At 47.9% G+C, this 27,794-nt stretch overlaps 28 non-coding genes across 28 annotated transcripts; all 28 read right to left on the bottom strand.

The window, feature by feature from the left end:
- Nucleotides 1-951: 951 nt before the first annotated feature.
- TRNAL-CAA (transfer RNA leucine (anticodon CAA)) lies at nucleotides 952-1,070 on the bottom strand. The gene is made up of 2 exons: nucleotides 1,033-1,070; nucleotides 952-997 (listed from the first exon to the last, which is right to left on the bottom strand). It is a non-coding gene; the product is annotated as a tRNA-Leu (tRNA).
- Nucleotides 1,071-1,680: 610 nt separating this feature from the next.
- On the bottom strand, nucleotides 1,681-1,799 carry TRNAL-UAA (transfer RNA leucine (anticodon UAA)). Its single transcript has 2 exons — nucleotides 1,762-1,799; nucleotides 1,681-1,726 (listed from the first exon to the last, which is right to left on the bottom strand). It is a non-coding gene; the product is annotated as a tRNA-Leu (tRNA).
- A 980-nt stretch (nucleotides 1,800-2,779) lies between these two features.
- Nucleotides 2,780-2,898, bottom strand: TRNAL-CAA (transfer RNA leucine (anticodon CAA)). The gene is made up of 2 exons: nucleotides 2,861-2,898; nucleotides 2,780-2,825 (listed from the first exon to the last, which is right to left on the bottom strand). It is a non-coding gene; the product is annotated as a tRNA-Leu (tRNA).
- A 610-nt stretch (nucleotides 2,899-3,508) lies between these two features.
- Nucleotides 3,509-3,627, bottom strand: TRNAL-UAA (transfer RNA leucine (anticodon UAA)). The gene is made up of 2 exons: nucleotides 3,590-3,627; nucleotides 3,509-3,554 (listed from the first exon to the last, which is right to left on the bottom strand). It is a non-coding gene; the product is annotated as a tRNA-Leu (tRNA).
- Nucleotides 3,628-4,606: 979 nt separating this feature from the next.
- Nucleotides 4,607-4,725, bottom strand: TRNAL-CAA (transfer RNA leucine (anticodon CAA)). Its single transcript has 2 exons — nucleotides 4,688-4,725; nucleotides 4,607-4,652 (listed from the first exon to the last, which is right to left on the bottom strand). It is a non-coding gene; the product is annotated as a tRNA-Leu (tRNA).
- Nucleotides 4,726-5,335: 610 nt separating this feature from the next.
- TRNAL-UAA (transfer RNA leucine (anticodon UAA)) lies at nucleotides 5,336-5,454 on the bottom strand. Its single transcript has 2 exons — nucleotides 5,417-5,454; nucleotides 5,336-5,381 (listed from the first exon to the last, which is right to left on the bottom strand). It is a non-coding gene; the product is annotated as a tRNA-Leu (tRNA).
- Nucleotides 5,455-5,886: 432 nt separating this feature from the next.
- TRNAL-UAA (transfer RNA leucine (anticodon UAA)) lies at nucleotides 5,887-6,004 on the bottom strand. Its single transcript has 2 exons — nucleotides 5,968-6,004; nucleotides 5,887-5,932 (listed from the first exon to the last, which is right to left on the bottom strand). It is a non-coding gene; the product is annotated as a tRNA-Leu (tRNA).
- A 1,344-nt stretch (nucleotides 6,005-7,348) lies between these two features.
- On the bottom strand, nucleotides 7,349-7,467 carry TRNAL-UAA (transfer RNA leucine (anticodon UAA)). The gene is made up of 2 exons: nucleotides 7,430-7,467; nucleotides 7,349-7,394 (listed from the first exon to the last, which is right to left on the bottom strand). It is a non-coding gene; the product is annotated as a tRNA-Leu (tRNA).
- A 980-nt stretch (nucleotides 7,468-8,447) lies between these two features.
- Nucleotides 8,448-8,566, bottom strand: TRNAL-UAA (transfer RNA leucine (anticodon UAA)). Its single transcript has 2 exons — nucleotides 8,529-8,566; nucleotides 8,448-8,493 (listed from the first exon to the last, which is right to left on the bottom strand). It is a non-coding gene; the product is annotated as a tRNA-Leu (tRNA).
- A 979-nt stretch (nucleotides 8,567-9,545) lies between these two features.
- On the bottom strand, nucleotides 9,546-9,664 carry TRNAL-CAA (transfer RNA leucine (anticodon CAA)). Its single transcript has 2 exons — nucleotides 9,627-9,664; nucleotides 9,546-9,591 (listed from the first exon to the last, which is right to left on the bottom strand). It is a non-coding gene; the product is annotated as a tRNA-Leu (tRNA).
- A 610-nt stretch (nucleotides 9,665-10,274) lies between these two features.
- TRNAL-UAA (transfer RNA leucine (anticodon UAA)) lies at nucleotides 10,275-10,393 on the bottom strand. The gene is made up of 2 exons: nucleotides 10,356-10,393; nucleotides 10,275-10,320 (listed from the first exon to the last, which is right to left on the bottom strand). It is a non-coding gene; the product is annotated as a tRNA-Leu (tRNA).
- A 432-nt stretch (nucleotides 10,394-10,825) lies between these two features.
- Nucleotides 10,826-10,943, bottom strand: TRNAL-UAA (transfer RNA leucine (anticodon UAA)). The gene is made up of 2 exons: nucleotides 10,907-10,943; nucleotides 10,826-10,871 (listed from the first exon to the last, which is right to left on the bottom strand). It is a non-coding gene; the product is annotated as a tRNA-Leu (tRNA).
- A 1,344-nt stretch (nucleotides 10,944-12,287) lies between these two features.
- On the bottom strand, nucleotides 12,288-12,406 carry TRNAL-UAA (transfer RNA leucine (anticodon UAA)). Its single transcript has 2 exons — nucleotides 12,369-12,406; nucleotides 12,288-12,333 (listed from the first exon to the last, which is right to left on the bottom strand). It is a non-coding gene; the product is annotated as a tRNA-Leu (tRNA).
- Nucleotides 12,407-13,386: 980 nt separating this feature from the next.
- Nucleotides 13,387-13,505, bottom strand: TRNAL-UAA (transfer RNA leucine (anticodon UAA)). The gene is made up of 2 exons: nucleotides 13,468-13,505; nucleotides 13,387-13,432 (listed from the first exon to the last, which is right to left on the bottom strand). It is a non-coding gene; the product is annotated as a tRNA-Leu (tRNA).
- A 979-nt stretch (nucleotides 13,506-14,484) lies between these two features.
- TRNAL-CAA (transfer RNA leucine (anticodon CAA)) lies at nucleotides 14,485-14,603 on the bottom strand. Its single transcript has 2 exons — nucleotides 14,566-14,603; nucleotides 14,485-14,530 (listed from the first exon to the last, which is right to left on the bottom strand). It is a non-coding gene; the product is annotated as a tRNA-Leu (tRNA).
- A 610-nt stretch (nucleotides 14,604-15,213) lies between these two features.
- Nucleotides 15,214-15,332, bottom strand: TRNAL-UAA (transfer RNA leucine (anticodon UAA)). Its single transcript has 2 exons — nucleotides 15,295-15,332; nucleotides 15,214-15,259 (listed from the first exon to the last, which is right to left on the bottom strand). It is a non-coding gene; the product is annotated as a tRNA-Leu (tRNA).
- Nucleotides 15,333-15,764: 432 nt separating this feature from the next.
- On the bottom strand, nucleotides 15,765-15,882 carry TRNAL-UAA (transfer RNA leucine (anticodon UAA)). The gene is made up of 2 exons: nucleotides 15,846-15,882; nucleotides 15,765-15,810 (listed from the first exon to the last, which is right to left on the bottom strand). It is a non-coding gene; the product is annotated as a tRNA-Leu (tRNA).
- A 1,345-nt stretch (nucleotides 15,883-17,227) lies between these two features.
- Nucleotides 17,228-17,346, bottom strand: TRNAL-UAA (transfer RNA leucine (anticodon UAA)). The gene is made up of 2 exons: nucleotides 17,309-17,346; nucleotides 17,228-17,273 (listed from the first exon to the last, which is right to left on the bottom strand). It is a non-coding gene; the product is annotated as a tRNA-Leu (tRNA).
- A 1,162-nt stretch (nucleotides 17,347-18,508) lies between these two features.
- On the bottom strand, nucleotides 18,509-18,627 carry TRNAL-CAA (transfer RNA leucine (anticodon CAA)). Its single transcript has 2 exons — nucleotides 18,590-18,627; nucleotides 18,509-18,554 (listed from the first exon to the last, which is right to left on the bottom strand). It is a non-coding gene; the product is annotated as a tRNA-Leu (tRNA).
- Nucleotides 18,628-20,152: 1,525 nt separating this feature from the next.
- On the bottom strand, nucleotides 20,153-20,271 carry TRNAL-CAA (transfer RNA leucine (anticodon CAA)). Its single transcript has 2 exons — nucleotides 20,234-20,271; nucleotides 20,153-20,198 (listed from the first exon to the last, which is right to left on the bottom strand). It is a non-coding gene; the product is annotated as a tRNA-Leu (tRNA).
- A 610-nt stretch (nucleotides 20,272-20,881) lies between these two features.
- On the bottom strand, nucleotides 20,882-21,000 carry TRNAL-UAA (transfer RNA leucine (anticodon UAA)). The gene is made up of 2 exons: nucleotides 20,963-21,000; nucleotides 20,882-20,927 (listed from the first exon to the last, which is right to left on the bottom strand). It is a non-coding gene; the product is annotated as a tRNA-Leu (tRNA).
- A 432-nt stretch (nucleotides 21,001-21,432) lies between these two features.
- TRNAL-UAA (transfer RNA leucine (anticodon UAA)) lies at nucleotides 21,433-21,550 on the bottom strand. The gene is made up of 2 exons: nucleotides 21,514-21,550; nucleotides 21,433-21,478 (listed from the first exon to the last, which is right to left on the bottom strand). It is a non-coding gene; the product is annotated as a tRNA-Leu (tRNA).
- Nucleotides 21,551-22,895: 1,345 nt separating this feature from the next.
- On the bottom strand, nucleotides 22,896-23,014 carry TRNAL-UAA (transfer RNA leucine (anticodon UAA)). The gene is made up of 2 exons: nucleotides 22,977-23,014; nucleotides 22,896-22,941 (listed from the first exon to the last, which is right to left on the bottom strand). It is a non-coding gene; the product is annotated as a tRNA-Leu (tRNA).
- A 1,162-nt stretch (nucleotides 23,015-24,176) lies between these two features.
- Nucleotides 24,177-24,295, bottom strand: TRNAL-CAA (transfer RNA leucine (anticodon CAA)). The gene is made up of 2 exons: nucleotides 24,258-24,295; nucleotides 24,177-24,222 (listed from the first exon to the last, which is right to left on the bottom strand). It is a non-coding gene; the product is annotated as a tRNA-Leu (tRNA).
- Nucleotides 24,296-25,638: 1,343 nt separating this feature from the next.
- On the bottom strand, nucleotides 25,639-25,757 carry TRNAL-CAA (transfer RNA leucine (anticodon CAA)). Its single transcript has 2 exons — nucleotides 25,720-25,757; nucleotides 25,639-25,684 (listed from the first exon to the last, which is right to left on the bottom strand). It is a non-coding gene; the product is annotated as a tRNA-Leu (tRNA).
- A 62-nt stretch (nucleotides 25,758-25,819) lies between these two features.
- Nucleotides 25,820-25,938, bottom strand: TRNAL-CAA (transfer RNA leucine (anticodon CAA)). Its single transcript has 2 exons — nucleotides 25,901-25,938; nucleotides 25,820-25,865 (listed from the first exon to the last, which is right to left on the bottom strand). It is a non-coding gene; the product is annotated as a tRNA-Leu (tRNA).
- A 607-nt stretch (nucleotides 25,939-26,545) lies between these two features.
- TRNAL-CAA (transfer RNA leucine (anticodon CAA)) lies at nucleotides 26,546-26,664 on the bottom strand. The gene is made up of 2 exons: nucleotides 26,627-26,664; nucleotides 26,546-26,591 (listed from the first exon to the last, which is right to left on the bottom strand). It is a non-coding gene; the product is annotated as a tRNA-Leu (tRNA).
- A 608-nt stretch (nucleotides 26,665-27,272) lies between these two features.
- Nucleotides 27,273-27,391, bottom strand: TRNAL-CAA (transfer RNA leucine (anticodon CAA)). The gene is made up of 2 exons: nucleotides 27,354-27,391; nucleotides 27,273-27,318 (listed from the first exon to the last, which is right to left on the bottom strand). It is a non-coding gene; the product is annotated as a tRNA-Leu (tRNA).
- Nucleotides 27,392-27,794: the final 403 nt, after the last annotated feature.

The following is a 27,794-nucleotide window of genomic DNA, read 5'->3' on the forward strand; positions in this document are numbered from 1 at the left end:
GCTGACTGTGTGCTGGTTGTAAAGTAAAAAAAGGAGTTTGTCTGAAGTGGGATTTGAACCCACGCCCACACACCTGGACCAGAAGCCTCGTTCAGCCCGTATCACTGAGCAAGGTTTCTCTTAAGTTTGGCGCCTTCGACCACTCGGCCATGCTGACACGATATATCAGCCCCAGCAAAAGAAGACACTGACTTTGTTCTGGTAGTAAAGTAAAAAAGTCTGTCAGAAGTGGGATTCACACCCACGCACACATACGTTGACCAGGAGCATCGTTCAACTCGTATGACTGGGCACGGTTTCCCTTGAGACTAGCGCCTTCGACCACTCGGACATTCTGACACATTGTTTTAGTCCTAACCAAAGGAGACACTGGCTTTGTTCTTGTAGTAAAATAAAAAAAGTTTGTCAGAAGTGGGATTCAAACCCACGCCCTCATACATAGACCCGAAGCCTCGTTCACCCCGTATCACTGCGCAACGTTTACCTTGAGTCTGGCGCCTTAGACCACTCGGCCATTCTGATACGATATGTCAGCCTCAACAAAAGTAGACGCTGACTCTGTGCTGGTAGTAAAGTAAAAAAAAATTGACGGATGTGAGATTCGAACCCACGCACACATACGTGGACCAGAAGCTTCGTTCAACCCGTACCACTGCGCAAGGTTTACCTTGAGTCTGGCGCCTTAGACCACTCGGCCATTCTGATACGATATGTCAGCCTCAGCAAAAGAAGACGCTGACTCTGTGCTGGTAGTAAAGTAAAAAGAATTGACGGAAGTGAGATTCGAACCCACGCACACATACGTGGATCAGAAAGCTCGTTCAACTCGCATCACCGAGCAAGGTTTCCCTTCAGTCTGGCGCCTTAGACCACTCGGCCATTCTGATACAATATATCAGCCCCAGCAAAAGGAGACACTGACTTTGTTCTGTTAGTGAAGTAAAAAAAGTTTGTCAGAAGTGGGATTCGAACCCACGCCCACATACGTGGACCAGAAGCCTCGTTCAACCCGTATCACTGGGCAAGGTTTCCCTTGAGTCTGGCGCCTTAGACCACTTGGCCATTCTGACACGATATACCAGCCCCAGCAAAAGAAGACACTGACCTCGTGCTGGTATTAAAGTAAAAAAAGTTTGTCAGAAGTGGGATCCAAACCCACGCACACATACGTGGACCAGAAGCCTCGTTACACTCGTATCACTGGGCACGGTTTCCCTTAAGTCTGGCGCCTTTGACTACTCGGCCATTCTGACACAATATTTCAGCCCAGCAAAAGGAGACACTGACTTTGTTCTGGTAGTAAAGTAAAAAAAGTTTGTCAGCATAGGATTCGAACCCACGCCCACATACGTTGACCAGAAGCCTCGTTCAACCCGTATCACTGGGCAAGGTTTCCCTTGAGTCTGGAGCCTTAGACCACTCGGCCATTCTGACACGATATTTCAGCCCCAGCAAAAGGAGACACTGACTTTGTGCTGGTAGTAAAGTAAAAAAAATGCCGGAAGTGAGATTCGAACCCACGCACACATACGTGGACCAGAAGCCTCGTTAAACTCGCATCACCGCGCAAGGTTTCCCTTCAGTCTGGCGCCTTAGACCACTCGGCCATTCTGATACGATATATCAGCCCCAGCAAAAGGAGACACTGACTTTGTTCTGTTAGTGAAGTGAAAAAAAGTTTGTCAGAAGTGGGATTCGAACCCACGCCCACATACGTGGACCAGAAGCCTCGTTCAACCCGTACCACTGCGCAAGGTTTCCCTTAAGTCTGGCGCCTTAGACCACTCGGCCATTCTGATACAATATGTCAGCCCCAGAAAAAGAAGACGCTGACTGTGTGCTGGTTTTAAAGTAAAAAAAGGAGTTTGTCTGAAGTGGGATTTGAACCCACGCCCACACACCTGGACCAGAAGCCTCGTTCAGCCCGGATCACTGAGCAAGGTTTCCCTTAAGTTTGGCGCCTTCGACCACTCGGCCATGCTGACACGATATATCAGCCCCAGCAAAAGAAGACACTGACTTTGTTCTGGTAGTAAAGTAAAAAAGTCTGTCAGAAGTGGGATTCACACCCACACACACATACGTTGACCAGGAGCCTCGTTCAACTCGTATGACTGGGCACGGTTTCCCTTGAGACTAGCGCCTTCGACCACTCGGACATTCTGACACATTGTTTTAGTCCTAACCAAAGGAGACACTGGCTTTGTTCTTGTAGTAAAATAAAAAAAGTTTGTCAGAAGTAGGATTCAAACCCACGCCCTCATACGTAGACCCGAAGCCTCGTTCACACCGTATCACTGCGCAACGTTTACCTTGAGTCTGGCGCCTTAGACCACTCGGCCATTCTGATACGATATGTCAGCCTCAACAAAAGTAGACGCTGACTCTGTGCTGGTAGTAAAGTAAAAAAAAATTGACGGATGTGAGATTCGAACCCACGCACACATACGTGGACCAGAAGCTTCGTTCAACCCGTACCACTGCGCAAGGTTTACCTTGAGTCTGGCGCCTTAGACCACTCGGCCATTCTGATACGATGTGTCAGCCTCAGCAAAAGAAGACGCTGACTCTGTGCTGGTAGTAAAGTAAAAAGAATTGACGGAAGTGAGATTCGAACCCACGCACACATACGTGGATCAGAAAGCTCGTTCAACTCGCATCACCGAGCAAGGTTTCCCTTCAGTCTGGCGCCTTAGACCACTCGGCCATTCTGATACAATATATCAGCCCCAGCAAAAGGAGACACTGACTTTGTTCTGTTAGTGAAGTAAAAAAAGTTTGTCAGAAGTGGGATTCGAACCCACGCCCACATACGTGGACCAGAAGCCTCGTTCAACCCGTATCACTGGGCAAGGTTTCCCTTGAGTCTGGCGCCTTAGACCACTTGGCCATTCTGACACGATATACCAGCCCCAGCAAAAGAAGACACTGACCTCGTGCTGGTATTAAAGTAAAAAAAGTTTGTCAGAAGTGGGATCCAAACCCACGCACACATACGTGGACCAGAAGCCTCGTTACACTCGTATCACTGGGCACGGTTTCCCTTAAGTCTGGCGCCTTTGACTACTCGGCCATTCTGACACAATATTTCAGCCCAGCAAAAGGAGACACTGACTTTGTTCTGGTAGTAAAGTAAAAAAAGTTTGTCAGCATAGGATTCGAACCCACGCCCACATACGTTGACCAGAAGCCTCGTTCAACCCGTATCTCTGGGCAAGGTTTCCCTTGAGTCTGGAGCCTTAGACCACTCGGCCATTCTGACACGATATTTCAGCCCCAGCAAAAGGAGACACTGACTTTGTGCTGGTAGTAAAGTAAAAAAAATGCCGGAAGTGAGATTCGAACCCACGCACACATACGTGGACCAGAAGCCTCGTTAAACTCGCATCACCGCGCAAGGTTTCCCTTCAGTCTGGCGCCTTAGACCACTCGGCCATTCTGATACGATATATCAGCCCCAGCAAAAGGAGACACTGACTTTGTTCTGTTAGTGAAGTGAAAAAAAGTTTGTCAGAAGTGGGATTCGAACCCACGCCCACATACGTGGACCAGAAGCCTCGTTCAACCCGTACCACTGCGCAAGGTTTCCCTTAAGTCTGGCGCCTTAGACCACTCGGCCATTCTGATACAATATGTCAGCCCCAGAAAAAGAAGACGCTGACTGTGTGCTGGTTTTAAAGTAAAAAAAGGAGTTTGTCTGAAGTGGGATTTGAACCCACGCCCACACACCTGGACCAGTAGCCTCGTTCAGCCCGTATCACTGAGCAAGGTTTCTCTTAAGTTTGGCGCCTTCGACCACTCGGCCATGCTGACACGATATATCAGCCCCAGCAAAAGAAGACACTGACTTTGTTCTGGTAGTAAAGTAAAAAAGTCTGTCAGAAGTGGGATTCACACCCACGCACACATACGTTGACCAGGAGCCTCGTTCAACTCGTATGACTGGGCACTGTTTCCCTTGAGACTAGCGCCTTCGACCACTCGGACATTCTGACACATTGTTTTAGTCCTAACCAAAGGAGACACTGGCTTTGTTCTTGTAGTAAAATAAAAAAAGTTTGTCAGAAGTAGGATTCAAACCCACGCCCTCATACGTAGACCCGAAGCCTCGTTCACCCCGTATCACTGCGCAACGTTTACCTTGAGTCTGGCGCCTTAGACCACTCGGCCATTCTGATACGATATGTCAGCCTCAACAAAAGTAGACGCTGACTCTGTGCTGGTAGTAAAGTAAAAAAAATTGACGGATGTGAGATTCGAACCCACGCACACATACGTGGACCAGAAGCTTCGTTCAACCCGTACCACTGCGCAAGGTTTACCTTGAGTCTGGCGCCTTAGACCACTCGGCCATTCTGATACGATATGTCAGCCTCAGCAAAAGAAGACGCTGACTCTGTGCTGGTAGTAAAGTAAAAAGAATTGACGGAAGTGAGATTCGAACCCACGCACACATACGTGGTTCAGAAAGCTCGTTCAACTCGCATCACCGAGCAAGGTTTTCCTTCAGTCTGCCGCCTTAGACCACTCGACCATTCTGATACAATATATCAGCCCCAGCAAAAGGAGACACTGACTTTGTCCTGTTAGTGCAGTAAAAAAAGTTTGTCAGAAGTGGGATTCGAACCCACGCCCACATACGTGGACCAGAAGCCTCGTTCAACCCGTATCACTGGGCAAGGTTTCCCTTGAGTCTGGCGCCTTAGACCACTTGGCCATTCTGACACGATATACCAGCCCCAGCAAAAGAAGACACTGACCTCGTGCTGGTATTAAAGTAAAAAAAGTTTGTCAGAAGTGGGATCCAAACCCACGCACACATACGTGGACCAGAAGCCTCGTTACACTCGTATCACTGGGCACGGTTTCCCTTAAGTCTGGCGCCTTTGACTACTCGGCCATTCTGACACAATATTTCAGCCCAGCAAAAGGAGACACTCACTTTGTTCTGGTAGTAAAGTAAAAAAAGTTTGTCAGCATAGGATTCGAACCCACGCCCACATACGTTGACCAGAAGCCTCGTTCAACCCGTATCAATGGGCAAGGTTTCCCTTGAGTCTGGAGCCTTAGACCACTCGGCCATTCTGACACGATATTTCAGCCCCAGCAAAAGGAGACACTGACTTTGTGCTGGTAGTAAAGTAAAAAAAATGCCGGAAGTGAGACTCGAACCCACGCACACGTACGTGGACCAGAAGCCTCGTTAAACTCGCATCACCGCGCAAGGTTTCCCTTCAGTCTGGCGCCTTAGACCACTCGGCCATTCTGATACGATATATCAGCCCCAGCAAAAGGAGACACTGACTTTGTTCTGTTAGTGAAGTGAAAAAAAGTTTGTCAGAAGTGGGATTCGAACCCACGCCCACATACGTGGACCAGAAGCCTCGTTCAACCCGTATCACTGGGCAAGGTTTCCCTTAAGTCTGGCGCCTTAGACCACTCGGCCATTCTGATACAATATGTCAGCCCCAGAAAAAGAAGACGCTGACTGTGTGCTGGTTTTAAAGTAAAAAAAGGAGTTTGTCTGAAGTGGGATTCAAACCCACGTCGACATACTTAGACCAAAGGCCTCGTTTAACCCGTATCACCGGGCAATGTTTCCCTTAAGTCTGGTGCCTTAGACAACTCGGCCGTTCTGACACGATATATCAGCCCCAGCAAAAGAAGACACTGACTTTGTTCGGGTAGTAAAGTAAAAAAGTTTGTCAGAAGTGGGATTCGCACCCACGCACACATACGTGGAACGGAAGCCTCGTTCAACTAGTGTGACTGGGCACGGTTTCCCTTGAGTCTAGCGCCTTCGACCACTCGGCCATTCTGACACAATATTTCAGCCCAGCAAAAGGAGACACTGACTTTGTGCTGGTAGCAAATAAAAAAAGAGTTTGTCAGAAGTGGGATTCGAACCCACGCCCACATACGTGGACCAGAAGCCTCGTTCAACCCGTACCACTGAGCAAGGTTTCCCTTAAGTCTGGCGCCTTAGCCACTCGGCCATTCTGATACGATATGTCAGCCCCAGAAAAAGAAGACGCTGACTCTATGCTGGTAGTAAAGTAAAAAAGAGAGTTTGTCTGAAGTGGGATTTGAACCCACGCCCACACACCTGGACCAGAAGCCTCGTTCAGCCCGTATCACTGAGTAAGGTTTCCCTTAAGTTTGGCGCCTTCGACCACTCGGCCATGCTGACACGATATATCAGCCCCAGCAAAAGAAGACACTGACTTTGTTCTGGTAGTAAAATAAAAAAGTTTGTCAGAAGTGGGAATCACACCAACGCACACATACGTTGACCAGAAGCCTCGTTCAACTCGTATGACTGGGCACGGTTTCCCTTGAGACTAGCGCCTTCGAACACTCGGACATTCTGACACATTGTTTTAGTCCTAACCAAAGGAGACACTGGCTTTGTTCTTGTAGTAAAATAAAAAAGTTTGTCAGAAGTAGGATTCAAACCCACGCCCTCATACGTAGACCAGAAGCCTCGTTCACCCCGTATCACTGCGCAACGCTTACCTTGAGTCTGGCGCCTTAGACCACTCGGCCATTCTGATACGATATGTCAGCCTCAACAAAAGTAGACGCTGACTCTGTGCTGGTAGTAAAGTAAAAAAAATTGACGGATGTAAGATTCAAACCCACGTCGACATACTTAGACCAAAGGCCTCGTTTAACCCGTATCACCGGGCAATGTTTCTCTTAAGTCTGGTGCCTTAGACAACTCGGCCGTTCTGACACGATATATCAGCCCAAGCAAAAGAAGAGACTGACTTCGTGCTGGCAGTAAAGTAAAAAAAGTTTATCAGAAGTGGGATTCGAACCCACGCACACATACGTGGACCAGAATCCTCGTTACACTCGTATCACTGGGCAAGGTTTCCCTTAAGTCTGGCGCCTTCGACCACTCGGCCATGCTGACACAATATATCAGCCCCAGCAAAAAAAACACTGACTTTATGCTTGTAGTAAAGTAAAAAAAAGATTGTCAGAAGTGGGATTCGAACCCACGTCGACATACGTGGACCAAAGGCCTCGTTTAACCCGTATCACCGGGCAATGTTTCCGTAAGTCTGGTGCCTTAGACAACTCGACCGTTCTGACACGATATATAAGCTGCAGCAAAAGAAGACACTGACTTTGTTCTGGTAGTAAAGTAAAAAAGTGTGTCCGAAGTGGGATTCGCACCCACGCACACATACGTGGACCAGAAGCCTCGTTCAACTCGTAAGAGTGGGCACGGTTTCCCTTGAGTCTAGCGCCTTCGACCACTCGGCCATTCTGACACAATATTTCAGCCCAGCCAAAGGAGACACTGACTTTGTGCTGGTAGCAAATAAAAGAGAAAGTTTGTCAGAAGTGGGATTCCAACCAACGCCCACATACGTGGACCAGAAGCCTCATTCAACCCGTATCACTGGGCAAGGTTTCCCTTAAGTCTGGCGCCTTCGACCACTCGGCCATTCTGACACGATATTTTAGTCCTAACCGAAGGAAACACTGGTTTTGTTCTTGTACTAAAATAAAAAAAGTTTGCCAGAAGCAGGATTCAAACCCACGCCCACATACGTGGACCAGAAGCCTCGTTCAACCCGTACCACTGCGCAAGGTTTCCCTTAAGTCTGGCGCCTTAGACCACTCGGCCATTCTGATACGATATGTAAGCCTGAGCAAAAGAAGACGCTGACTCTGTGCTGGTAGTAAATTGAAAAAAATTGACAGAAGTGAGATTCGAACCCACGCACACATACGTGGAACAGAAGCCTCGTTCAACTCGCATCACCGGGCAAGGTTTCCCTTAAGTCTGGCGCCTTCGACCACTCGGCCATGCTGGAACAATATATCAGCCCCAGCAAAAAAAAAACACTGACTTTGTGCTGGTAGTAAAGTAAAAAAAAGATTGTCAGAAGTGGGATTCGAACCCACGTCCACATACGTGGACCAAAGGCCTCGTTTAACCCGTATCACCGGGCAATGTTTCCCTTAAGTCTGGTGCCTTAGACAACTCGGCCGTTCTGACACGATATATAAGCTCCAGCAAAAGAAGACACTGACTTTGTTCTGGTAGTACAGTAAAAAAAATTTTGTCAGAAGTGGGATTCGCACCCACGCACACATACGTTGACCTAAAGCCTCGTTCAACTCGTATGACTGGGCACGGTTTCCATTGAGTCTAGCGCCTTCGACCACTCAGCCATTGTGACACAATATTTCAGCCCCAGCAAGAGGAGACACTGACTTTGTGCTGGTAGTAAAGTAAAAAAAATGCCGGAAGTGAGATTCGAACCCACGCACACATACGTGGACCAGAAGCCTCGTTAAACTCGCATCACCGCGCAAGGTTTCCCTTCAGTCTGGCGCCTTAGACCACTCGGCCATTCTGATACGATATATCAGCCCCAGCAAAAGAAGACACTGACTTTGTTCTGTTAGTGAAGTGAAAAAAAGTTTGTCAGAAGTGGGATTCGAACCCACGCCCACATACGTGGACCAGAAGCCTCGTTCAACCCGTACCACTGCGCAAGGTTTCCCTTAAGTCTGGCGCCTTAGACCACTCGGCCATTCTGATACAATATGTCAGCCCCAGAAAAAGAAGACGCTGACTGTGTGCTGGTTTTAAAGTAAAAAAAGGAGTTTGTCTGAAGTGGGATTTGAACCCACGCCCACACACCTGGACCAGTAGCCTCGTTCAGCCCGTATCACTGAGCAAGGTTTCCCTTAAGTTTGGCGCCTTCGACCACTCGGCCATGCTGACACGATATATCAGCCCCAGCAAAAGAAGACACTGACTTTGTTCTGGTAGTAAAGTAAAAAAGTCTGTCAGAAGTGGGATTCACACCCACGCACACATACGTTGACCAGGAGCCTCGTTCAACTCGTATGACTGGGCACTGTTTCCCTTGAGACTAGCGCCTTCGACCACTCGGACATTCTGACACATTGTTTTAGTCCTAACCAAAGGAGACACTGGCTTTGTTCTTGTAGTAAAATAAAAAAAGTTTGTCAGAAGTAGGATTCAAACCCACGCCCTCATACGTAGACCCGAAGCCTCGTTCACCCCGTATCACTGCGCAACGTTTACCTTGAGTCTGGCGCCTTAGACCACTCGGCCATTCTGATACGATATGTCAGCCTCAACAAAAGTAGACGCTGACTCTGTGCTGGTAGTAAAGTAAAAAAAATTGACGGATGTGAGATTCGAACCCACGCACACATACGTGGACCAGAAGCTTCGTTCAACCCGTACCACTGCGCAAGGTTTACCTTGAGTCTGGCGCCTTAGACCACTCGGCCATTCTGATACGATATGTCAGCCTCAGCAAAAGAAGACGCTGACTCTGTGCTGGTAGTAAAGTAAAAAGAATTGACGGAAGTGAGATTCGAACCCACGCACACATACGTGGTTCAGAAAGCTCGTTCAACTCGCATCACCGAGCAAGGTTTTCCTTCAGTCTGCCGCCTTAGACCACTCGACCATTCTGATACAATATATCAGCCCCAGCAAAAGGAGACACTGACTTTGTCCTGTTAGTGCAGTAAAAAAAGTTTGTCAGAAGTGGGATTCGAACCCACGCCCACATACGTGGACCAGAAGCCTCGTTCAACCCGTATCACTGGGCAAGGTTTCCCTTGAGTCTGGCGCCTTAGACCACTTGGCCATTCTGACACGATATACCATCCCCAGCAAAAGAAGACACTGACCTCGTGCTGGTATTAAAGTAAAAAAAGTTTGTCAGAAGTGGGATCCAAACCCACGCACACATACGTGGACCAGAAGCCTCGTTACACTCGTATCACTGGGCACGGTTTCCCTTAAGTCTGGCGCCTTTGACTACTCGGCCATTCTGACACAATATTTCAGCCCAGCAAAAGGAGACACTCACTTTGTTCTGGTAGTAAAGTAAAAAAAGTTTGTCAGCATAGGATTCGAACCCACGCCCACATACGTTGACCAGAAGCCTCGTTCAACCCGTATCAATGGGCAAGGTTTCCCTTGAGTCTGGAGCCTTAGACCACTCGGCCATTCTGACACGATATTTCAGCCCCAGCAAAAGGAGACACTGACTTTGTGCTGGTAGTAAAGTAAAAAAAATGCCGGAAGTGAGACTCGAACCCACGCACACGTACGTGGACCAGAAGCCTCGTTAAACTCGCATCAACGCGCAAGGTTTCCCTTCAGTCTGGCGCCTTAGACCACTCGGCCATTCTGATACGATATATCAGCCCCAGCAAAAGGAGACACTGACTTTGTTCTGTTAGTGAAGTGAAAAAAAGTTTGTCAGAAGTGGGATTCGAACCCACGCCCACATACGTGGACCAGAAGCCTCGTTCAACCCGTATCACTGGGCAAGGTTTCCCTTAAGTCTGGCGCCTTAGACCACTCGGCCATTCTGATACAATATGTCAGCCCCAGAAAAAGAAGACGCTGACTGTGTGCTGGTTTTAAAGTAAAAAAAGGAGTTTGTCTGAAGTGGGATTCAAACCCACGTCGACATACTTAGACCAAAGGCCTCGTTTAACCCGTATCACCGGGCAATGTTTCCCTTAAGTCTGGTGCCTTAGACAACTCGGCCGTTCTGACACGATATATCAGCCCCAGCAAAAGAAGACACTGACTTTGTTCGGGTAGTAAAGTAAAAAAGTTTGTCAGAAGTGGGATTCGCACCCACGCACACATACGTGGAACGGAAGCCTCGTTCAACTAGTGTGACTGGGCACGGTTTCCCTTGAGTCTAGCGCCTTCGACCACTCGGCCATTCTGACACAATATTTCAGCCCAGCAAAAGGAGACACTGACTTTGTGCTGGTAGCAAATAAAAAAAGAGTTTGTCAGAAGTGGGATTCGAACCCACGCCCACATACGTGGACCAGAAGCCTCGTTCAACCCGTACCACTGAGCAAGGTTTCCCTTAAGTCTGGCGCCTTAGCCACTCGGCCATTCTGATACGATATGTCAGCCCCAGAAAAAGAAGACGCTGACTCTATGCTGGTAGTAAAGTAAAAAAGAGAGTTTGTCTGAAGTGGGATTTGAACCCACGCCCACACACCTGGACCAGAAGCCTCGTTCAGCCCGTATCACTGAGTAAGGTTTCCCTTAAGTTTGGCGCCTTCGACCACTCGGCCATGCTGACACGATATATCAGCCCCAGCAAAAGAAGACACTGACTTTGTTCTGGTAGTAAAATAAAAAAGTTTGTCAGAAGTGGGAATCACACCAACGCACACATACGTTGACCAGAAGCCTCGTTCAACTCGTATGACTGGGCACGGTTTCCCTTGAGACTAGCGCCTTCGAACACTCGGACATTCTGACACATTGTTTTAGTCCTAACCAAAGGAGACACTGGCTTTGTTCTTGTAGTAAAATAAAAAAGTTTGTCAGAAGTAGGATTCAAACCCACGCCCTCATACGTAGACCAGAAGCCTCGTTCACCCCGTATCACTGCGCAACGCTTACCTTGAGTCTGGCGCCTTAGACCACTCGGCCATTCTGATACGATATGTCAGCCTCAACAAAAGTAGACGCTGACTCTGTGCTGGTAGTAAAGTAAAAAAAATTGACGGATGTAAGATTCAAACCCACGTCGACATACTTAGACCAAAGGCCTCGTTTAACCCGTATCACCGGGCAATGTTTCTCTTAAGTCTGGTGCCTTAGACAACTCGGCCGTTCTGACACGATATATCAGCCCAAGCAAAAGAAGAGACTGACTTCGTGCTGGCAGTAAAGTAAAAAAAGTTTATCAGAAGTGGGATTCGAACCCACGCACACATACGTGGACCAGAATCCTCGTTACACTCGTATCACTGGGCAAGGTTTCCCTTAAGTCTGGCGCCTTCGACCACTCGGCCATGCTGACACAATATATCAGCCCCAGCAAAAAAAACACTGACTTTATGCTTGTAGTAAAGTAAAAAAAAGATTGTCAGAAGTGGGATTCGAACCCACGTCGACATACGTGGACCAAAGGCCTCGTTTAACCCGTATCACCGGGCAATGTTTCCGTAAGTCTGGTGCCTTAGACAACTCGACCGTTCTGACACGATATATAAGCTGCAGCAAAAGAAGACACTGACTTTGTTCTGGTAGTAAAGTAAAAAAGTGTGTCCGAAGTGGGATTCGCACCCACGCACACATACGTGGACCAGAAGCCTCGTTCAACTCGTAAGAGTGGGCACGGTTTCCCTTGAGTCTAGCGCCTTCGACCACTCGGCCATTCTGACACAATATTTCAGCCCAGCCAAAGGAGACACTGACTTTGTGCTGGTAGCAAATAAAAGAGAAAGTTTGTCAGAAGTGGGATTCCAACCAACGCCCACATACGTGGACCAGAAGCCTCATTCAACCCGTATCACTGGGCAAGGTTTCCCTTAAGTCTGGCGCCTTCGACCACTCGGCCATTCTGACACGATATTTTAGTCCTAACCGAAGGAAACACTGGTTTTGTTCTTGTACTAAAATAAAAAAAGTTTGCCAGAAGCAGGATTCAAACCCACGCCCACATACGTGGACCAGAAGCCTCGTTCAACCCGTACCACTGCGCAAGGTTTCCCTTAAGTCTGGCGCCTTAGACCACTCGGCCATTCTGATACGATATGTAAGCCTGAGCAAAAGAAGACGCTGACTCTGTGCTGGTAGTAAATTGAAAAAAATTGACAGAAGTGAGATTCGAACCCACGCACACATACGTGGAACAGAAGCCTCGTTCAACTCGCATCACCGGGCAAGGTTTCCCTTAAGTCTGGCGCCTTCGACCACTCGGCCATGCTGGAACAATATATCAGCCCCAGCAAAAAAAAAACACTGACTTTGTGCTGGTAGTAAAGTAAAAAAAAGATTGTCAGAAGTGGGATTCGAACCCACGTCCACATACGTGGACCAAAGGCCTCGTTTAACCCGTATCACCGGGCAATGTTTCCCTTAAGTCTGGTGCCTTAGACAACTCGGCCGTTCTGACACGATATATAAGCTCCAGCAAAAGAAGACACTGACTTTGTTCTGGTAGTACAGTAAAAAAAATTTTGTCAGAAGTGGGATTCGCACCCACGCACACATACGTTGACCTAAAGCCTCGTTCAACTCGTATGACTGGGCACGGTTTCCATTGAGTCTAGCGCCTTCGACCACTCAGCCATTGTGACACAATATTTCAGCCCCAGCAAGAGGAGACACTGACTTTGTGCTGGTAGTAAAGTAAAAAAAATGCCGGAAGTGAGATTCGAACCCACGCACACATACGTGGACCAGAAGCCTCGTTAAACTCGCATCACCGCGCAAGGTTTCCCTTCAGTCTGGCGCCTTAGACCACTCGGCCATTCTGATACGATATATCAGCCCCAGCAAAAGAAGACACTGACTTTGTTCTGTTAGTGAAGTGAAAAAAAGTTTGTCAGAAGTGGGATTCGAACCCACGCCCACATACGTGGACCAGAAGCCTCGTTCAACCCGTACCACTGCGCAAGGTTTCCCTTAAGTCTGGCGCCTTAGACCACTCGGCCATTCTGATACAATATGTCAGCCCCAGAAAAAGAAGACGCTGACTGTGTGCTGGTTTTAAAGTAAAAAAAGGAGTTTGTCTGAAGTGGGATTTGAACCCACGCCCACACACCTGGACCAGTAGCCTCGTTCAGCCCGTATCACTGAGCAAGGTTTCCCTTAAGTTTGGCGCCTTCGACCACTCGGCCATGCTGACACGATATATCAGCCCCAGCAAAAGAAGACACTGACTTTGTTCTGGTAGTAAAGTAAAAAAGTCTGTCAGAAGTGGGATTCACACCCACGCACACATACGTTGACCAGGAGCCTCGTTCAACTCGTATGACTGGGCACTGTTTCCCTTGAGACTAGCGCCTTCGACCACTCGGACATTCTGACACATTGTTTTAGTCCTAACCAAAGGAGACACTGGCTTTGTTCTTGTAGTAAAATAAAAAAAGTTTGTCAGAAGTAGGATTCAAACCCACGCCCTCATACGTAGACCCGAAGCCTCGTTCACCCCGTATCACTGCGCAACGTTTACCTTGAGTCTGGCGCCTTAGACCACTCGGCCATTCTGATACGATATGTCAGCCTCAACAAAAGTAGACGCTGACTCTGTGCTGGTAGTAAAGTAAAAAAAATTGACGGATGTGAGATTCGAACCCACGCACACATACGTGGACCAGAAGCTTCGTTCAACCCGTACCACTGCGCAAGGTTTACCTTGAGTCTGGCGCCTTAGACCACTCGGCCATTCTGATACGATATGTCAGCCTCAGCAAAAGAAGACGCTGACTCTGTGCTGGTAGTAAAGTAAAAAGAATTGACGGAAGTGAGATTCGAACCCACGCACACATACGTGGTTCAGAAAGCTCGTTCAACTCGCATCACCGAGCAAGGTTTTCCTTCAGTCTGCCGCCTTAGACCACTCGACCATTCTGATACAATATATCAGCCCCAGCAAAAGGAGACACTGACTTTGTCCTGTTAGTGCAGTAAAAAAAGTTTGTCAGAAGTGGGATTCGAACCCACGCCCACATACGTGGACCAGAAGCCTCGTTCAACCCGTATCACTGGGCAAGGTTTCCCTTGAGTCTGGCGCCTTAGACCACTTGGCCATTCTGACACGATATACCATCCCCAGCAAAAGAAGACACTGACCTCGTGCTGGTATTAAAGTAAAAAAAGTTTGTCAGAAGTGGGATCCAAACCCACGCACACATACGTGGACCAGAAGCCTCGTTACACTCGTATCACTGGGCACGGTTTCCCTTAAGTCTGGCGCCTTTGACTACTCGGCCATTCTGACACAATATTTCAGCCCAGCAAAAGGAGACACTCACTTTGTTCTGGTAGTAAAGTAAAAAAAGTTTGTCAGCATAGGATTCGAACCCACGCCCACATACGTTGACCAGAAGCCTCGTTCAACCCGTATCAATGGGCAAGGTTTCCCTTGAGTCTGGAGCCTTAGACCACTCGGCCATTCTGACACGATATTTCAGCCCCAGCAAAAGGAGACACTGACTTTGTGCTGGTAGTAAAGTAAAAAAAATGCCGGAAGTGAGACTCGAACCCACGCACACGTACGTGGACCAGAAGCCTCGTTAAACTCGCATCAACGCGCAAGGTTTCCCTTCAGTCTGGCGCCTTAGACCACTCGGCCATTCTGATACGATATATCAGCCCCAGCAAAAGGAGACACTGACTTTGTTCTGTTAGTGAAGTGAAAAAAAGTTTGTCAGAAGTGGGATTCGAACCCACGCCCACATACGTGGACCAGAAGCCTCGTTCAACCCGTATCACTGGGCAAGGTTTCCCTTAAGTCTGGCGCCTTAGACCACTCGGCCATTCTGATACAATATGTCAGCCCCAGAAAAAGAAGACGCTGACTGTGTGCTGGTTTTAAAGTAAAAAAAGGAGTTTGTCTGAAGTGGGATTCAAACCCACGTCGACATACTTAGACCAAAGGCCTCCTTTAACCCGTATCACCGGGCAATGTTTCCCTTAAGTCTGGTTCCTTAGACAACTCGGCCGTTCTGACACGATATATCAGCCCCAGCAAAAGAAGACACTGACTTTGTTCGGGTAGTAAAGTAAAAAAGTTTGTCAGAAGTGGGATTCGCACCCACGCACACATACGTGGAACGGAAGCCTCGTTCAACTAGTGTGACTGGGCACGGTTTCCCTTGAGTCTAGCGCCTTCGACCACTCGGCCATTCTGACACAATATTTCAGCCCAGCAAAAGGAGACACTGACTTTGTGCTAGTAGCAAATAAAAAAATAGTTTGTCAGAAGTGGGATTCGAACCCACGCCCACATACGTGGACCAGAAGCCTCGTTCAACCCGTACCACTGAGCAAGGTTTCCCTTAAGTCTGGCGCCTTAGCCACTCGGCCATTCTGATACGATATGTCAGCCCCAGAAAAAGAAGACGCTGACTCTATGCTGGTAGTAAAGTAAAAAAGAGAGTTTGTCTGAAGTGGGATTTGAACCCACGCCCACACACCTGGACCAGAAGCCTCGTTCAGCCCGTATTACTGAGTAAGGTTTCCCTTAAGTTTGGCGCCTTCGACCACTCGGCCATGCTGACATGATATATCAGCCCCAGCAAAAGAAGACACTGACTTTGTTCTGGTAGTAAAATAAAAAAGTTTGTCAGAAGTGGGAATCACACCAACGCACACATACGTTGACGAGAAGCCTCGTTCAACTCGTATGACTGGGCACGGTTTCCCTTGAGACTAGCGCCTTCGAACACTCGGACATTCTGACACATTGTTTTAGTCCTAACCAAAGGAGACACTGGCTTTGTTCTTGTAGTAAAATAAAAAAGTTTGTCAGAAGTAGGATTCAAACCCACGCCCTCATACGTAGACCAGAAGCCTCGTTCACCCCGTATCACTGCGCAACGTTTACCTTGAGTCTGGCGCCTTAGACCACTCGGCCATTCTGATACGATATGTCAGCCTCAACAAAAGTAGACGCTGACTCTGTGCTGGTAGTAAAGTAAAAAAAAATTGACGGATGTAAGATTCAAACCCACGTCGACATACTTAGACCAAAGGCCTCGTTTAACCCGTATCACCGGGCAATGTTTCTCTTAAGTCTGGTGCCTTAGACAACTCGGCCGTTCTGACACGATATATAAGCCCCAGCAAAAGAAGAGACTGACTTCGTGCTGGCAGTAAAGTAAAAAAAGTTTATCAGAAGTGGGATTCGAACCCACGCACACATACGTGGACCAGAATCCTCGTTACACTCGTATCACTGGGCAAGGTTTCCCTTAAGTCTGGCGCCTTCGACCACTCGGCCATGCTGACACAATATATCAGCCCCAGCAAAAAAAACACTGACTTTATGCTTGTAGTAAAGTAAAAAAAAGATTGTCAGAAGTGGGATTCGAACCCACGTCGACATACGTGGACCAAAGGCCTCGTTTAACCCGTATCACCGGGCAATGTTTCCGTAAGTCTGGTGCCTTAGACAACTCGACCGTTCTGACACGATATATAAGCTTCAGCAAAAGAAGACACTGACTTTGTTCTGGTAGTAAAGTAAAAAAGTGTGTCCGAAGTGGGATTCGCACCCACGCACACATACGTGGACCAGAAGCCTCGTTCAACTCGTAAGAGTGGGCACGGTTTCCCTTGAGTCTAGCGCCTTCGACCACTCGGCCATTCTGACACAATATTTCAGCCCAGCCAAAGGAGACACTGACTTTGTGCTGGTAGCAAATAAAAGAGAAAGTTTGTCAGAAGTGGGATTCCAACCAACGCCCACATACGTGGACCAGAAGCCTCATTCAACCCGTATCACTGGGCAAGGTTTCCCTTAAGTCTGGCGCCTTCGACCACTCGGCCATTCTGACACGATATTTTAGTCCTAACCAAAGGAGACACTGGTTTTGTTCTTGTACTAAAATAAAAAAAGTTTGCCAGAAGTAGGATTCAAACCCACGCCCACATACGTGGACCAGAAGCCTCGTTCAACCCGTACCACTGCGCAAGGTTTCCCTTAAGTCTGGCGCCTTAGACCACTCGGCCATTCTGATACGATATGTAAGCCTGAGCAAAAGAAGACGCTGACTCTGTGCTGGTAGTAAATTGAAAAAAATTGACAGAAGTGAGATTCGAACCCACGCACACATACGTGGAACAGAAGCCTCGTTCAACTCGCATCACCGGGCAAGGTTTCCCTTAAGTCTGGCGCCTTCGACCACTCGGCCATGCTGGAACAATATATCAGCCCCAGCAAAAAAAAACACTGACTTTGTGCTGGTAGTAAAGTAAAAAAAAGATTGTCAGAAGTGGGATTCGAACCCACGTCCACATACGTGGACCAAAGGCCTCGTTTAACCCGTATCACCGGGCAATGTTTCCCTTAAGTCTGGTGCCTTAGACAACTCGGCCGTTCTGACACGATATATAAGCTCCAGCAAAAGAAGACACTGACTTTGTTCTGGTAGTACAGTAAAAAAAATTTTGTCAGAAGTGGGATTCGCACCCACGCACACATACGTTGACCTAAAGCCTCGTTCAACTCGTATGACTGGGCACGGTTTCCATTGAGTCTAGCGCCTTCGACCACTCAGCCATTGTGACACAATATTTCAGCCCAGCAAAAGGAGATACTGACTTTGTTCTTGTAGTAAAAGAAAAAATGTTTGTCAGAAGTAGGACTCAAACCCACGCCCTCATACGTGGACCAGAAGCCTCGTTCAACCCGTATCACTGCGAAAGGTTTACCTTGAGTCTGGCGCCTTAGACCACTCAACCATTCTGATACGATATGTCAGCCTCAGCAAAAGAAGCCGCTGACTCTGTGCTGGTAGTAAAGTAAAAAGAATTGACGGAAGTGAGATTCGAACCCACGCACACATACGTGGACCAGAAACCTCGTTCAACTCCCATCACCGAGCAAGGTTTCCCTTCAGTCTGGCGCCTTAGACCACTCGGCCATTCTGATACAATATATCAGCCCCAGCAAAAGGAGACACTGACTTTGTTCTGTTAGAGAAGTAAAAAAAAGTTTGTCAGAAGTGGGATTCGAACCCACGCCCACATACGCGGACCAGAAGCCTCGTTCAACCCGTATCACTGGGCAAGGTATCCCTTGAGTCTGGAGCCTTATACCACTCGGCCATTCTGACACGATATTTCAGCCCCAGCAAAAGGAGACACTGACATTGTGTTGGTAAAAAAGTAAAAAAAGAGCTTCTCAAAAGTGGGATTTCAATCCACGCCCACATACGTAGACCAGAAGCCTTGTTCAACCCGTATCACTGGAAAAGGCTTCCCTAAAGTCTGGCGCCTTGGACCATTCGGCCATTCTGACACGATATTTCAGCCCAGCAAAAGGAGACACTGACTTTCTTCTGGTAGTAAAGTAAAAAAAATTGTCAGAAGTGGGATTCGAACCCACGCACACATACGTGGACCAGAAGCCTCGTTCAACTTGTATCACTGGGCAAGGTTTCCCTTGAGTCTGGCACCTTAGACCACGTGGCCATTTTGATAGGATATGTCAGCCCCAGCAAATGAAGACTCTGACTCTGTGCTGGTAGTAAAGTAAAAAATTGACAGAAGTGGGATTCGAACCCATGCACACATACGTGGACCAGAAGCCTCGTTCAACTCGTATCACTGGGCAAGGTTTGCCTTGAGTCTGGCGCCTTAGACCACGTGGCCATTCTGATAAGATATGTCAGCCCCAGCAAAAGAAGACGCTGACTTTATGCTCGTAGTAAAGTAAAAAAAGGAGTTTGTCTGAAGTGGGATTTGAACCCACGCCCACACACCTGGACCAGTAGCCTCGTTCAGCCCGTATCACTGAGCAAGGTTTCCCTTAAGTTTGGCGCCTTCGACCACTCGGCCATGCTGACACGATATATCAGCCCCAGCAAAAGAAGACACTGACATTGTTCTGGTAGTAAAGTAAAAAAGTCTGTCAGAAGTGGGATTCACACCCACGCACACATACGTTGACCAGGAGCCTCGTTCAACTCGTATGACTGGGCACTGTTTCCCTTGAGACTAGCGCCTTCGACCACTCGGACATTCTGACACATTGTTTTAGTCCTAACCAAAGGAGACACTGGCTTTGTTCTTGTAGTAAAATAAAAAAAGTTTGTCAGAAGTAGGATTCAAACCCACGCCCTCATACGTAGACCCGAAGCCTCGTTCACCCCGTATCACTGCGCAACGTTTACCTTGAGTCTGGCGCCTTAGACCACTCGGCCATTCTGATACGATATGTCAGCCTCAACAAAAGTAGACGCTGACTCTGTGCTGGTAGTAAAGTAAAAAAAATTGACGGATGTGAGATTCGAACCCACGCACACATACGTGGACCAGAAGCTTCGTTCAACCCGTACCACTGCGCAAGGTTTACCTTGAGTCTGGCGCCTTAGACCACTCGGCCATTCTGATACGATATGTCAGCCTCAGCAAAAGAAGACGCTGACTCTGTGCTGGTAGTAAAGTAAAAAGAATTGACGGAAGTGAGATTCGAACCCACGCACACATACGTGGTTCAGAAAGCTCGTTCAACTCGCATCACCGAGCAAGGTTTTCCTTCAGTCTGCCGCCTTAGACCACTCGACCATTCTGATACAATATATCAGCCCCAGCAAAAGGAGACACTGACTTTGTCCTGTTAGTGCAGTAAAAAAAGTTTGTCAGAAGTGGGATTCGAACCCACGCCCACATACGTGGACCAGAAGCCTCGTTCAACCCGTATCACTGGGCAAGGTTTCCCTTGAGTCTGGCGCCTTAGACCACTTGGCCATTCTGACACGATATACCATCCCCAGCAAAAGAAGACACTGACCTCGTGCTGGTATTAAAGTAAAAAAAGTTTGTCAGAAGTGGGATCCAAACCCACGCACACATACGTGGACCAGAAGCCTCGTTACACTCGTATCACTGGGCACGGTTTCCCTTAAGTCTGGCGCCTTTGACTACTCGGCCATTCTGACACAATATTTCAGCCCAGCAAAAGGAGACACTCACTTTGTTCTGGTAGTAAAGTAAAAAAAGTTTGTCAGCATAGGATTCGAACCCACGCCCACATACGTTGACCAGAAGCCTCGTTCAACCCGTATCAATGGGCAAGGTTTCCCTTGAGTCTGGAGCCTTAGACCACTCGGCCATTCTGACACGATATTTCAGCCCCAGCAAAAGGAGACACTGACTTTGTGCTGGTAGTAAAGTAAAAAAAATGCCGGAAGTGAGACTCGAACCCACGCACACGTACGTGGACCAGAAGCCTCGTTAAACTCGCATCACCGCGCAAGGTTTCCCTTCAGTCTGGCGCCTTAGACCACTCGGCCATTCTGATACGATATATCAGCCCCAGCAAAAGGAGACACTGACTTTGTTCTGTTAGTGAAGTGAAAAAAAGTTTGTCAGAAGTGGGATTCGAACCCACGCCCACATACGTGGACCAGAAGCCTCGTTCAACCCGTATCACTGGGCAAGGTTTCCCTTAAGTCTGGCGCCTTAGACCACTCGGCCATTCTGATACAATATGTCAGCCCCAGAAAAAGAAGACGCTGACTGTGTGCTGGTTTTAAAGTAAAAAAAGGAGTTTGTCTGAAGTGGGATTCAAACCCACGTCGACATACTTAGACCAAAGGCCTCGTTTAACCCGTATCACCGGGCAATGTTTCCCTTAAGTCTGGTTCCTTAGACAACTCGGCCGTTCTGACACGATATATCAGCCCCAGCAAAAGAAGACACTGACTTTGTTCGGGTAGTAAAGTAAAAAAGTTTGTCAGAAGTGGGATTCGCACCCACGCACACATACGTGGAACGGAAGCCTCGTTCAACTAGTGTGACTGGGCACGGTTTCCCTTGAGTCTAGCGCCTTCGACCACTCGGCCATTCTGACACAATATTTCAGCCCAGCAAAAGGAGACACTGACTTTGTGCTGGTAGCAAATAAAAAAATAGTTTGTCAGAAGTGGGATTCGAACCCACGCCCACATACGTGGACCAGAAGCCTCGTTCAACCCGTACCACTGAGCAAGGTTTCCCTTAAGTCTGGCGCCTTAGCCACTCGGCCATTCTGATACGATATGTCAGCCCCAGAAAAAGAAGACGCTGACTCTATGCTGGTAGTAAAGTAAAAAAGAGAGTTTGTCTGAAGTGGGATTTGAACCCACGCCCACACACCTGGACCAGAAGCCTCGTTCAGCCCGTATCACTGAGTAAGGTTTCCCTTAAGTTTGGCGCCTTCGACCACTCGGCCATGCTGACATGATATATCAGCCCCAGCAAAAGAAGACACTGACTTTGTTCTGGTAGTAAAATAAAAAAGTTTGTCAGAAGTGGGAATCACACCAACGCACACATACGTTGACGAGAAGCCTCGTTCAACTCGTATGACTGGGCACGGTTTCCCTTGAGACTAGCGCCTTCGAACACTCGGACATTCTGACACATTGTTTTAGTCCTAACCAAAGGAGACACTGGCTTTGTTCTTGTAGTAAAATAAAAAAGTTTGTCAGAAGTAGGATTCAAACCCACGCCCTCATACGTAGACCAGAAGCCTCGTTCACCCCGTATCACTGCGCAACGTTTACCTTGAGTCTGGCGCCTTAGACCACTCGGCCATTCTGATACGATATGTCAGCCTCAACAAAAGTAGACGCTGACTCTGTGCTGGTAGTAAAGTAAAAAAAAATTGACGGATGTAAGATTCAAACCCACGTCGACATACTTAGACCAAAGGCCTCGTTTAACCCGTATCACCGGGCAATGTTTCTCTTAAGTCTGGTGCCTTAGACAACTCGGCCGTTCTGACACGATATATAAGCCCCAGCAAAAGAAGAGACTGACTTCGTGCTGGCAGTAAAGTAAAAAAAGTTTATCAGAAGTGGGATTCGAACCCACGCACACATACGTGGACCAGAATCCTCGTTACACTCGTATCACTGGGCAAGGTTTCCCTTAAGTCTGGCGCCTTCGACCACTCGGCCATGCTGACACAATATATCAGCCCCAGCAAAAAAAACACTGACTTTATGCTTGTAGTAAAGTAAAAAAAAGATTGTCAGAAGTGGGATTCGAACCCACGTCGACATACGTGGACCAAAGGCCTCGTTTAACCCGTATCACCGGGCAATGTTTCCGTAAGTCTGGTGCCTTAGACAACTCGACCGTTCTGACACGATATATAAGCTTCAGCAAAAGAAGACACTGACTTTGTTCTGGTAGTAAAGTAAAAAAGTGTGTCCGAAGTGGGATTCGCACCCACGCACACATACGTGGACCAGAAGCCTCGTTCAACTCGTAAGAGTGGGCACGGTTTCCCTTGAGTCTAGCGCCTTCGACCACTCGGCCATTCTGACACAATATTTCAGCCCAGCCAAAGGAGACACTGACTTTGTGCTGGTAGCAAATAAAAGAGAAAGTTTGTCAGAAGTGGGATTCCAACCAACGCCCACATACGTGGACCAGAAGCCTCATTCAACCCGTATCACTGGGCAAGGTTTCCCTTAAGTCTGGCGCCTTCGACCACTCGGCCATTCTGACACGATATTTTAGTCCTAACCAAAGGAGACACTGGTTTTGTTCTTGTACTAAAATAAAAAAAGTTTGCCAGAAGTAGGATTCAAACCCACGCCCACATACGTGGACCAGAAGCCTCGTTCAACCCGTACCACTGCGCAAGGTTTCCCTTAAGTCTGGCGCCTTAGACCACTCGGCCATTCTGATACGATATGTAAGCCTGAGCAAAAGAAGACGCTGACTCTGTGCTGGTAGTAAATTGAAAAAAATTGACAGAAGTGAGATTCGAACCCACGCACACATACGTGGAACAGAAGCCTCGTTCAACTCGCATCACCGGGCAAGGTTTCCCTTAAGTCTGGCGCCTTCGACCACTCGGCCATGCTGGAACAATATATCAGCCCCAGCAAAAAAAAACACTGACTTTGTGCTGGTAGTAAAGTAAAAAAAAGATTGTCAGAAGTGGGATTCGAACCCACGTCCACATACGTGGACCAAAGGCCTCGTTTAACCCGTATCACCGGGCAATGTTTCCCTTAAGTCTGGTGCCTTAGACAACTCGGCCGTTCTGACACGATATATAAGCTCCAGCAAAAGAAGACACTGACTTTGTTCTGGTAGTACAGTAAAAAAAATTTTGTCAGAAGTGGGATTCGCACCCACGCACACATACGTTGACCTAAAGCCTCGTTCAACTCGTATGACTGGGCACGGTTTCCATTGAGTCTAGCGCCTTCGACCACTCAGCCATTGTGACACAATATTTCAGCCCAGCAAAAGGAGATACTGACTTTGTTCTTGTAGTAAAAGAAAAAATGTTTGTCAGAAGTAGGACTCAAACCCACGCCCTCATACGTGGACCAGAAGCCTCGTTCAACCCGTATCACTGCGAAAGGTTTACCTTGAGTCTGGCGCCTTAGACCACTCAACCATTCTGATACGATATGTCAGCCTCAGCAAAAGAAGCCGCTGACTCTGTGCTGGTAGTAAAGTAAAAAGAATTGACGGAAGTGAGATTCGAACCCACGCACACATACGTGGACCAGAAACCTCGTTCAACTCCCATCACCGAGCAAGGTTTCCCTTCAGTCTGGCGCCTTAGACCACTCGGCCATTCTGATACAATATATCAGCCCCAGCAAAAGGAGACACTGACTTTGTTCTGTTAGAGAAGTAAAAAAAAGTTTGTCAGAAGTGGGATTCGAACCCACGCCCACATACGCGGACCAGAAGCCTCGTTCAACCCGTATCACTGGGCAAGGTATCCCTTGAGTCTGGAGCCTTATACCACTCGGCCATTCTGACACGATATTTCAGCCCCAGCAAAAGGAGACACTGACATTGTGTTGGTAAAAAAGTAAAAAAAGAGCTTCTCAAAAGTGGGATTTCAATCCACGCCCACATACGTAGACCAGAAGCCTTGTTCAACCCGTATCACTGGAAAAGGCTTCCCTAAAGTCTGGCGCCTTGGACCATTCGGCCATTCTGACACGATATTTCAGCCCAGCAAAAGGAGACACTGACTTTCTTCTGGTAGTAAAGTAAAAAAAATTGTCAGAAGTGGGATTCGAACCCACGCACACATACGTGGACCAGAAGCCTCGTTCAACTTGTATCACTGGGCAAGGTTTCCCTTGAGTCTGGCACCTTAGACCACGTGGCCATTTTGATAGGATATGTCAGCCCCAGCAAATGAAGACTCTGACTCTGTGCTGGTAGTAAAGTAAAAAATTGACAGAAGTGGGATTCGAACCCATGCACACATACGTGGACCAGAAGCCTCGTTCAACTCGTATCACTGGGCAAGGTTTGCCTTGAGTCTGGCGCCTTAGACCACGTGGCCATTCTGATAAGATATGTCAGCCCCAGCAAAAGAAGACGCTGACTTTATGCTCGTAGTAAAGTAAAAAAAGAGTTTGTCTGAAGTGGGATTTGAACCCACGCCCACACACCTGCACCAGAAGCCTCGTTCAACCCGTATCACTGAGCAAGGTTTCCCTAAAGTCTGGCGCCTTCGACCACTCGGCCATTCTGAAACGATATATCAGCCCCAGCAAAAAAAACACTGACTTTATGCTGGTAGTAAAGTAAAAAAAAAGATTGTCAGAAGTGGGATTCGAACCCATGCCCACATACGTGGACCAGAAGCCTCGTTTACCCGTATCACCGGGCAATGTTTCCCTTAAGTCTGATGCCTTAGATAACTCGGCCGTTCTGACACGATATATAAGCTTCAGCAAAAGAAGACACTGACTTTGTTCTGGTAGTAAAGTAAAAAAAGTTTGTCAGAAGTGGGATTCGCACCCACACACACATACGTTGACCAGAAGCCTCGTTCAACCCGTATCACTGCGCAAGGTTTACCTTGAGTCTGGCGCCTTAGACCACTCGGCCATTCTGATACGATATGTCAGCCTCAGCAAAAGAAGACGCTGACTCTGTGCTGGTAGTAAAGTAAAAAAATTGACGGAAGTGAGATTCGAACCCACGCACACCTACGTGGACCAGAAGCTTCCTGCAACTCGCATCACCGAGCAAGGTTTCCCTTCAGTCTGGCGCCTTAGACCACTCGGTCATACTGATGCGATATATCAACCCCAGCAAAAGGAGACACTGACTTTGTTCTGTTAGTGAAGTAAAAGAAAGTTTGTCAGAAGTGGGATTCGAACCCACGTCCAAATACGTGGCCCAGAAGCCTCGTTCAACCCGTATCACTGGGCAAGGTTTCCCTTGAGTCTGGCGCCTTAGACCACTCGGCCAATCTGACACGATATATCAGCCCAGCAAAAGGAGACACTGACTTTCTTCTGGTAGTAGATTAAAAAATTTTGTCAGAAGTGGGATTCGAACCCACGCACACATACGTGGACCAGAATCCTCGTTCAACTCGTATGACTGGGCAAGGTTTCCCTTGAGTCTAGCACCTTCAACCACTCGGCCATTCTGACGCAATATTTCAGCCTAGCAAAAGGAGACACTGACTTTGTGCTGGTAGTAAATTTTAAAAAATTGACAGAAGTGAGATTCGAACCCACGTCCACATACGTGGACCAAAGGCCTCTTTTAACCCGTATCACCGGGCAATGTTTCCCTTAAGTCTGGTGCCTTAGACAACTCGGCCGTTCTGACACGATATATAAGCTCCAGCAAAAGAAGACACTGACTTTGTTCTGGTAGTAAAGTAAAAAAAAGTTTGTCAGAAGTGGGAATCGCACCCACGCACACATACGTTGACCTAAAGCCTCGTTCGAATCGTATGACTGGGCACAGTTTCCATTGAGTCTAGCGCCTTCGACCACTCAACCATTGTGACACAATATTTCAGCCCAGCAAAAGGAGAGACTGACTTTGTTCTTGCAGTAAAATAAAAAATGTTTGTCAGAAGTAGGACTCAAACCCCCGCCCTCATACGTGGACAAGAAGCCTCGTTCAACCCGTATCACTGCGCGAGGTTTACCTTGAGTCTGGCGCCTTAGACCACTCGGCCATTCTGATACGATATGTCAGCCCCAGCAAAAGGAGACACTGACTTTGTTCTGTGAAGTAAAAAAAGTTTGTCAGAAGTGGGATTCGAACCCACGCCCACATACGTGGACCAGAAGCCTCGTTCAACCCGTATCACTGGACAAGGTTTCCCTTGAGTCTGGCGCCTTAGACCACTTGGCCATTCTGACACGATATACCAGCCCCAGCAAAAGAAGACACTGACCTCGTGCTGGTAATAAAGTAAAAAATGTTTGTCAGAAGTGGGATCCAAACCCACGCACACATACGTGGACCAGAAGCCTCGTTACACTCGTATCACTGGCACGGTTTCCCTTAAGTCTGGCGCCTTTGACTACTCGGCCATTCTGACACAATATTTCAGCCCAGCAAAAGAAGACACTGACTTTGTTCTGGTAGTAAAGTAAAAAAAGTTTGTCAGCATAGGATTCGAACCCACGCCCACATACGTTGACCAGAAGCCTCGTTCAACCCGTATCACTGGGCAAGGTTTCCCTTGAGTCTGGAGCCTTAGACCACTCGGCCATTCTGACATGATATTTCAGCCCCAGCAAAAGGAGACACTGACTTTGTGCTGGTAGTAAAGTAAAAAAATGCCGGAAGTGAGATTCGAACCCACGCACACATACGTGGACCAGAAGCCTCGTTAAACTCGCATCACCGCGCAAGGTTTCCCTTCAGTCTGGCGCCTTAGACCACTCGGCCATTCTGATACGATATATCAGCCCCAGCAAAAGGAGACACTGACTTTGTTCTGTTAGTGAAGTGAAAAAAAGTTTGTCAGAAGTGGGATTCGAACCCACGCCCACATACGTAGACAAGAAGCCTCGTTCAACCCGTATCACTGGGCAAGGTTTCCCTTGAGTCTGGCGCCTTAGACCACTCGGCCATTCTGACACGATATATCAGCCCCAGCAAAAGAAGAGACTGACTTCGTGCTGGCAGTAAAGTAAAAAAAGATTGTCAGAAGTGGGATTCAAACCCACGTCGACATACTTAGACCAAAGGCCTCGTTTAACCCGTATCACCGGGCAATGTTTCCCTTAAGTCTGGTGCCTTAGACAACTCGGCCGTTCTGACACGATATATCAGCACCAGCAAAAGAAGACACTGACTTTGTTCGGGTAGTAAAGTAAAAAAGTTTGTCAGAAGTGGGATTCGCACCCACGCACACATACGTGGAACGGAAGCCTCGTTCAACTAGTATGACTGGGCACGGTTTCCCTTGAGTCTAGCGCCTTCGACCACTCGGCCATTCTGACACAATATTTCAGCCCAGCAAAAGGAGACACTGACTTTG

Source organism: Rhipicephalus microplus, chromosome 2 (assembly GCF_043290135.1).
Source record: "Rhipicephalus microplus isolate Deutch F79 chromosome 2, USDA_Rmic, whole genome shotgun sequence".
In the NCBI taxonomy this organism is placed as follows: Eukaryota; Metazoa; Arthropoda; class Arachnida; order Ixodida; family Ixodidae; genus Rhipicephalus; species Rhipicephalus microplus.